At 45.1% G+C, this 9,563-nt stretch overlaps 1 pseudogene; it reads left to right on the top strand.

Annotated features, from left to right (window-relative positions):
- Positions 1-531: 531 nt before the first annotated feature.
- On the top strand, positions 532-1,586 carry LOC147416762 (uncharacterized; annotated as a pseudogene).
- The last annotated feature ends 7,977 nt before the right edge of the window (positions 1,587-9,563 follow it).

Here is a 9,563-nt window from a genome sequence, read left to right as displayed (position 1 = left end):
AAAGATCAAAGGCTTGCAGCAGGACGTAAGTGCAAATTTTGATGCTTTTGTTGATAATTTGAAGCTTATTGGGGGGATTTTGTGGCTGCTACTCGAGCAACCAATGCAGGATACTTTAAGCTAGAAAGGTTTCTATCATGCTTGCATCCTTCTGTTCGTGAGAGAGTGGAGTATGAAGATCCAAGGACCTTTGATGAAGCTATCCAAGTTGCCACGGCAAAGAGTCGAAAGATGAAGAAGAAGATGGAGGTAGCATTGGTACAGTCTATACTCGCGACAGCCAGTGGACCTAGGTCCAAACAAATTGATGAGCATGAAGAGGTAAAAGCTCCTTTTTTTATTAATGTGAATGTGATCAAAGTACGTGAAGCTGATGCTAGGGTAGAAGAGGTAGAACAAATGCCAACCAGGTCTCAAAGGATACAGAGGGGCATACTCAGAGTGCCACCTAGTTTGCTTCCTCAAGAGGACTAGATGATAGAAGATCTTAAACAAGAGGTGTCAGTTCTAGAGCCAGCAACGAGGCTGACAGCAAAGGTGCAAGAACCGGCAAGATCAGAAGATGAGTTCGGAAGTTCTCATAGCTCCAGCAGCAGTTTGGACATTGATAGCATGTGGGAGACAGAATCCATCTCTTCAAGGTATGAAAGTTATGATATTTTTTGTGTAGATGAAGAGGAGCAAGATGTATACGAGTTGCCTGCCAGTCATTTAAAGGTAAAAGAGGAACATAGTGCAAGTGTGGAGATGCCTTGTGTGAACAGGCCAGTTGAGCAGCCCTATCTTGTGTCTGGTGGTGGTGAGTGCTTGCTAGAAGAAATTTGGTTTGATTGTGCATCCAGTTTGATTGAAGAGCAGGTTTCTGAGGGTGACTTGCAGAAACTGTGGTAGATCAAGGTAATTTATCTATGTAGGGGGTGGGGCAACCTTGCCTTGATGGGCATGTCGAGGTGTACTTTGAAGTTTCAAAGTTTGTGTGTAGCCGTGGAGAGCTAGCTCAGGCAGATGACTCTATGGAAACTGATACATGTGCAACCTATAAGAGAGAGGTTCCATGAAAAGAGGAAGGTGCCACCAACCTTGCAGGTGATGAGGTGTTTGAAGAACAGGATAAAGATTTAGCAGGTCATGCTCTTGGGTACGAAAAAGTGGTCTTGGAGCCGTTTACAGAGGGTTTGGATACAGGTTTGCAAAGGGAACATGTCTGCTTGGCTATGCATCAAGTGGAAGAAAATGGCAAGGCATTGAAGCTATGTGTTCTGTTGTTGATAGCTATGTTGTTCCAGGTTGCTTTGCAGGGTGTACTATGCAAGTTTCAATGCTCATGTGAAAAAGATGATGATATGGAGGGTTCTATAGCAGATGGCATGATAGCGGTTTATGGTACAGGTGCTTCAAGTGATCAGAAGTATGTTTATGGTTGGCAGAGAGGTTTATGGATGCAGGGTGACAAAGCTCCGTGCTATAAAGAGCTGGAAGGGTGGCCTATCTACTGGACTACAAGTGCAAAGGAAGGCTTGAAGATGCGTGGTCTCATTATGTCGCTGTTTTGTATCATTCTCTATATGCAATACTATTTTACCTAAATAATGCTATGGTTGAGCATAAATGCTCAACGAGGGGGTGGGCAATGATGGTACACCCAAAGATTGTCGACCCAAGGAGAAGCGAGCGACACCTGTGTGAAAGCTAGCAGGCTGTTGACTCAATGCTTGAGCAGCTACTAGATGTAGGGTACAATAAGCACCATCAGGATGTGTATGCAAGATGTGACATTATGCAGGTCAAGCATTGATTTTTGGAGCCCAACAAGTCGGAAGCAGGATCCCCGAGCAAGTGAATATAAGCTCAATGTGGAAGGCGTTCGTGATGACCATCATAGGTTTTTTTCCGGCGGAGATGTCATTGGTCGATGGCCTTTGAAAGGATTCTTTTTGTTGGGGCTAGAGTATTGACTATTGTCATTCCAGAGCTTGCATGGTTTTGATATGCAAAGCCTGATGCGATCAACACTTTGCTCGCGGGAACATTGTCCAGGCCATAAGTCAAAAAAAGTATATTTCCTTAAAATAGCCATGCTAAAAAAAAAACGAGCTGCTGTTCAGGAGTGGTGGAGCGCCATCTGTATGAGAGTCCGAGAGCAGGGGGTGCTGCAGTTCTCAGTGGAAAGGGCGCCACTGGTGGCCATGCAAAAGCAAGAGAGAAGAGGAGCCCGGCCAGTTGAATACAGGAGGGCGCGGCAGTTTCATGAGGCCGCCAGAGGTGGGGGAGTCTGCATAAGGCAGTAGACGGGCCGAGGGAGGCTCGAGCCGGCAGGTGAGTGAAGCCAGGAGAGGTTGGGACCGCTGACGAGCAGCTCAGGACGCTACTGCAGAGGGCCGGGAACCTGTCAAGGACGTGGTGCCGTGGGCGAAGGAACAAAGAGGATGACGGGAGCTGCAAGAGATCGAAGGTTGTCAGCTATTGAAGAGGGTCCAAGAGCTGACAACATAAAGGTGAAACTATTGTGGAGGTCCGGGATTCTGTGTAAGGTCGCCGATTGGGTGCTTATAAGGGTTGGGGCTACCAGAGGAGAGCCACGCAACCTGTGGTGGCAAGGAAGGATTTGGTGCCAAGAGAAGGTTTGAGAGACCCTGAGAAAGGATATCGTAGCGCTGCAAAGAAAAGGAGGCAAGGTCCGAACTGCAATGATGGGGGCATATTGGGTTGTGCTTGAGATCTGTGCTTGAGATCTACACGTACCATACGGTGAGGAGGTGATGCCCCAAACATGCAAATTGAATACTCTTTCCAATTGGAGTTTTTTTGCATTGCTGTCTGGGAGTTGGCAGGTTGTTATCTGCAAAATAAGTTGAGGGCTGCATGGGATAGAGTAGGCATTGAATATTATGCTCGCATGAGGAGGATCTAAGGATTGTAAGTGGCGAGGAAAGCGGAGCTAGGTTCTGCCAGTTAGAAGGGGCATTGCCTTGAGTAAGGAAGAAGCAAAAATCACACAAAGGAAGACAGATCGGGAATCAAAAAGGAGAAGAAGAAAGAGCAATAAATGAGGAGCGAGAACATTTTGTTTCATGCCACTATCATTGTATATGCTTGAATTGAAGCGAGCATGATTTGCATTATCATATTCTCCTAGTTCTTAATATATATATAATTTCCCCTCTCGCTCTACTGCTAATAAGGCCGGGGGCTCTGCTTTTGGGCATCCCTTGTAACCTTTAAATAAGTGGTGAGGGTCTCACTTCTCAGAGCATCTGGACGCAGAGTTTGAGAGTGAAACCCTAGCCAGTCTCTTGTACTTTGATTTGATTAATAAAAAAAAGAAATACCGAAAGGGGCGCCAGTCTTTGGGGCCAATATCTCTAGGCACGGAACTCCGCCGGGCCAATGTACATCTATTGTGATTTGTGACTTGTTTTGAAGTGGTTATTTGGTGCTGTCGCGGTTGATTCTTGACTTGGAGTGTCCAAGTCTGTTACACAAACACCAAATCATTGGCCCTCAAAACCCGAAGGCGATTCCTCTTCTTAGAGGCAATGTGGCTGTACACACTCTTTAGTTGCTCCAAGCAACTAGTGGTACATGCTTGCCTAAGGACACGAACAACCAAGCACTGCAAATGTAGGCCATCTCCGTCGCATATCTGAGGTACTTTAATGCAATGTGATGGCACTGTCTACTTAAAATGTGGTACATGACGCGGATTTCAAAGCATATTTGTGTGTTGTGCATGTTAGAGATTTAGGTAAGGATCTGTGTATCAGTTCATTTGTGGGGAGCATGTATGTGGATATGGAGTACCACGGTTATATATGAAATGCATCATGATTTACTTTACACTTGAGTGCATACAGTCTGGGTTGGTTGGGTATGGGCCATGACAGTAGTGATTTGCAGATCGGGCTCGTAGGTGTGTGTTTACTCGGGGATAGGGGTGTTGTGAGATCACTGGGCTATAGAGAGGCATTCACTGAGTGTGCTGGTGGTTTTTCGACTTCCCCCTTTCCAACATACGAATTCACATGGAAGATCAAAGTGAAGAATCAGTGACGATTGGAGTTACACATTTTCCACGTTTTTCCAAAATGGTCACGTATTGTGAATTCCTGATTTATTTTAAGCCATTGTAATATTTTAATGTGTTAGGGGATCAATGGAAGCTCCAAGCTGTAAAGAATAGGTCAGTTACTATGCTTAGGTTACATATTTAGTAAGTGGTGGAGCCGTAAAGGCCTTGGGTGCCCGGATATTGCATATTTTTACCCTAGGTATATAAGGGAGTGTAAAATAAATTAAGGTTCTCAAGCTCATTTGTTGAGAGCACTCTTTGGTGAGATCTCTTGAGGTGTGTGGCTATGGAGTCCTTGAGCTTCTCCTTGCTCATGAGACTTGATTAACACTAATCAATGATTCATTCTCTTTCACTACACCTCTCTCATGCTTCTTTTGGTTGCCTATGATGCTTAGATTAGCTAGATCTTCACTAATTAGTGGTTAATCCCTCTTTAATCTTGTGTAATTGCCCTCTTTTTTTTGTGTGCATGTAGGTTTGATTGGAGTGTGGTGCTCAATAGATCTATTTGTGTGCGCTTGCGATTAGTATGTTGTATGATATGATTAGTGTTGTGTGTGTGCTTGCGATTAGTATGTTGTATGATATTATTAGTGTTGTGTGTGTCTTGCAATCATAGTGTGTGTGATTGGGTTGACTAGAGGTGAGGAGAAGTGGATGTGGAGATTTCCCTTCACTGTGCTTAGCTCCTCCGTAGGCCAAGAAGCTCATTGTTAACCCTCACGGCTCACGGACACCCCATCACCTACGACGGACATGTATTATGTATTTGGTAGAGTCAGGTACCGGGCTTGTCGGACCAATAGGAAAAGGGTAAGAGTGATCCCTGATGAGAGGCGCACTCTAACTGGGACATTCAAGGGATTAGTGGGCCACACTAAAATTTTGATCGGGATCGGGATCATTTCCCCAAGCCCAAGCCCAAGCCCAAGCCCAAGCCCAAGCCCAAGCCTCGGCCTCAGTCCTCAGTCTTATGATATATACTAGACTCACTCTTATATATATACCCTACTCCCTCAAGAGGGAATGAGAGCATGTGGGGCAAGTCCTCCACCCTCCTCCCTTCTCTTCCCACTTGCACCCTTAGACTTTTTAATTTGGGCTTAGTTCCCTACTAGAAATTGACGGTTTTAGGGATTCCGAGGGCATAAAGTGACCAAACGGAGGGCTGTAAAGCACGACACGTCCCTCTGATTGAGACGCTCGTTTTGAGCTATCATACGTTCTATTCTATAGCTGGGTCAAAAAAAAGGACCAAAAAATAAATAAATAAATAAATAAGAAAAGACTTGGGTTGCAAAACACCCAAAATTACTAGGTGAGCAGCCTTTACGGGCCCTCACTGACACTTCTAGGGGATCCAAGTCATATGAACCTACGATCTAGACGAGTGTTAGAGCACGAGCATATTGGTAGTGACTCCATTTACGCGGGCACCCATTATTCCTTCACCCTAGGTTCTCGACCTTCGACCGAGACTCAAGGTAGCGCGACCCAAGATCCTCATATCGCGTCTAGTGATTCTTCCTCTGAATACGAAGTCATGGAGGGGTATCCTACACCAAACCCTGATAGTTCAAGTCAAGACATGCATGCCATGGGCCCACGGCCCGGGTCCAGCGTGTTTAGCCGCTTAAAAGAGACCCTTAGTAGAGCTACTCGCTCCGAACATGCACTTAATGAAATAAATGAAGGGAGTGGGGAAGTAAATTCGTCATTCATGCCTAAAATGGACCCTATGCTTCTTGAGAGTGTGCATGTGAATGTTCCATCCACTGCACCTCCTGATCTTTTAGGACTATCTCTCTCTTTGAGGTTTTACTACCCGATGGTAGGAGTCTTACCGAAGTACAAGAGATTGAACGCTATATGCAAGCAACAAGGGAGAGGGAAATTGAGAACCTACGAAATCTAGAACAAAGTCGAGCCCTGAAAGCAAAGGCTCCTATGACAACAATCATGCCAGCCGAGCAACCAAGTGCTCCCAAGGTAGCAGTCACGGAGGGGCAAGCTATGGGGAGCAATAATGCTTCCACTTCAAGGGAAACCTCCAGCACGCCAGGCCTAGATGGGATATTCCTAAACAAAATTGGGAGACGTATGACCTACAAGCAGAAGCTTTAACTGATCGGTACACAGGACACACCTATTCATGTGGGTTGGTTAGATGTTCTACAATCCACATCGGGTGCTACTAGCATAGATGAGCAACAACAGAAAGTCTGTGATGTCCTCCATAGGATTGTCGAGTTAGAAAGACAGAACACAGGGATCAACATGCCTTCAACAGGCCTAATGAGATTCTTGGATACGAGAAAGGCCAACCAACCAACCCTGTCATAAATGGAGACTCCCTCAGTGAGCCCCATTGATCCTCCATATGTTGTTTCGCCAGGAGCCTCAGTACAATCAGAACCCACAAGTGACAGCTTTACCTTCCCAGATCTAGCTCATCTTTCTCTTAATGACACTACGGCTACCATGCATATCCCAATGGTGAGCATGACAAGAAGTACACCATGGAGTTCATTTGTTAACACGGCGCCGATGCCTAGTAGCATAGTGCCCCCAACTATACCTACATGTATGTATCAATCATGTACACGTGTCGTACCTCAGCCTCATGTAGCTCCTCCTACACCTCCGATTATTCCAAGAGCTTACAATCCACAATGGAATTATCCAAGCTCTTATACAAGTGGAGCCATGCCATTTAATAATAACATGCCATATCAGGCACCCCCTATGCCTAGGGCCACGCTTGTAAACTTTGGACCAACTTTGGACCACCGTCTGGTACACCACCATACAAAATTTGGGACCCAAGAGCCGCGCGTATGTGAAGGCCAAGGCCAAATCCCATTTCACATGTGGTTCTAGGAGCACATACACCCATTATACCTGCTCAAATAGGAGATTTGGCAGCATTTGCTCAAACAATCGGTCGCTCTATTACGAAAAACATGGGTAGTGCACCTGATAGAGAGCGTAGGAGCAAGGCAGTTCAAGTAGCTAAGCTCACACAGAAATTCAGTGGAGACGGAGATGCTAGAAAGCATATGGAAGTCTTTGAACATATGTGTGATTCCTTGGAAGAGAACAATGAGCTACATAAGTGTAAGGCTTTGAGTTTGACCCTAAGCGGAAAGGCTGGAGATTGGTATAGAACCTTAAGAGTAGAAGAGAAAACGATCTACTCTACTCTTAGGAGACTGTTCTTAAAAGAATACATACGAGAGGGAGTACTTTGGGGTGTAGCCTCTCAGCTCCAGAAAGCCCAACGAGAAGAAGGTGAATCCGTGAGAGACTTCATTAGTCGCCTAAAGAATTTAAATTCTCGATGCAATCCAAACGAGCGATTCAACAACAACCAATTTCTCGATAGATTCATTAGGGGACTACGACATGAAAGTATCTATAATGGCCTAGTCATTAGAGGTATCACTACTTGGGAAGCAAGACATAGACTCTAGTATCACCTATGGAGTCGACATGCTTGAGGAGTGTCCCATGTACTATATGGAAGACCATTGGGGACAAATCAAACCGGTATATCAAGCTACTGCGCTAGCAGCAAGAGGCCAAAACATTAATAGTTTTGCCAGGAGACCACCTCTTCAGTGCTACGAATGTGGTGGACCACATCGAGTAGCTGAGTGCCCCATTAGAATACAAAAGAATGCCGCACTAATGCAAACAAGTCAAGGGAGTGCATTGGCAATGCCAATACTCATTTGTAATCGTTGTGGCATAGATCATTTGATCGCACAGTGTCCTAACAATCCAAACGCACCGAAAATCACACCATTGAACATAATAGAGATCGTTGATGGGACACCACCAACTATAAACATAGCACCAGTGAATGCACTCACACGGTCGATGCTCCAAAAGCAAAATTACATCCTCGAAGAGAGAGATGCTGCATCCATTGGCCGAGCGAGAAAGAAGAAAACACAAAGAAAGAAATCCCTTAATGCTTCTAGCTCAAAACCTAGTTCAAAGACTAACATAGGGAGAGGATAGGATCCCGTGTATATGAATGACCCTGAGGATGACTCAGATTCGATAGAGACCATGAAGACCAAAACTATTACTACAAAGGAAAAAGCCAGTGAGGAGGATCACGAGAGGGAATCACGAAGAACACCAAGAGTATTCAAAGTTAAACTACCCAGTTGCGAACCCCCAAGATAAGCCACGAGAGACAAAAAATGAGGATTGCAAGAGAAATATTGGAACCTATCCAAACCCAACAGTGGAAATTGAACGAGTCCAACAACTGATGGGTTTGGTGGAAGAAACTCAACGAACATTAGAACCTAAACCCAAACACATCCAGATGTCGGACACAGTGTTTCCCACACAAGTTCAACCTCACAAGAACTACAGGCCGTTAGCTATACCCAGTATCATTCGGGAAGAGAGTGAGGGTAGGACATCTGAAAGTGGACGCACACCTTTCCTACTAGAGAGAATGTTTGGTGAGGGAATACCAGACCCCCTAGAGGAAGTGGAGATTCCATCTTCACTATTCTCTTGTCAGGGTCCTACGTCCCACAAGATGCCATTAAATGTTACCAAATTGATGGATTTCATGTCTTCAGAAGTTAGAACCACCATCATGTCCAAACTATATAAAGACCCCGAGCTAGTCTCAGCTCTTCGAGCCTTCCTCAATGGAGAATTACAGGCCGGATTACCACAGTTTGCACATATGAACAAACCTGACTCAGTAATGAATGATGAGGAGCATTTAGCACCACCATCTGACCTAATGGGACATGAATCTGTAATTGAAGTACCCGTTAACAAGTTGGGGCAATACTTTGAAGGTGATGAATCTAATGCTACTCTACCAATCACTACTAAAGGATTAACTGTAAAGGGGGTCCTTGACGGTGGTGCGGGAGTCAGCATGGTGACAAAGAGTTGTTGGGAGTCTATGGGGCGGCCTCACCTTGAAGCCACAAGCGTATTGGTAAAAATGGCTAATGGATCTATTGTTACGCCTATTGGAATGCTTAAGGATCTCAGGATCAAGGTCTTGGGACACAAGGTAAGGCAGACTTTCATTGCTATGGATTTTTCCAAGCATCTTATGTCATTTGAGATGATCTTAGGGCGTCCAATCATGAGGGAAGCAAAAATGGTGCATGACTGGTCCAAAAACCACGTCTACTTACAGTTCCAAGACTCTGTCATTCGAGTTGATCTTTTAAGTGGTCGAACGCATCCTCTAGGAAATAAATTCATCATTGATAATCGATTAGACACAACAATTCACTCAGCTCCATTACAGTATTGTTACACGTGTAACGAAGACATGGATATTGGGGAGAACTCTCCTTATATGGATATCCTACCCGGAATGGCTGAGTCAGACAATGTCGATTGGGTACACCTAGCGGCATCTATAGATACATGGGGAGCTAGAGGAACAACCTGGGTAACACCAGATGGGGAAGAGATACCACACATTGCACCAGTA

This window comes from Adiantum capillus-veneris, unplaced genomic scaffold (genome assembly GCF_014529385.1).
Source record: "Adiantum capillus-veneris isolate H3 unplaced genomic scaffold, ASM1452938v2 Hic_scaffold_493, whole genome shotgun sequence".
Classification (NCBI taxonomy): domain Eukaryota; kingdom Viridiplantae; phylum Streptophyta; class Polypodiopsida; order Polypodiales; family Pteridaceae; genus Adiantum; species Adiantum capillus-veneris.
This window is presented reverse-complemented; position numbering and strand designations above follow the sequence as displayed.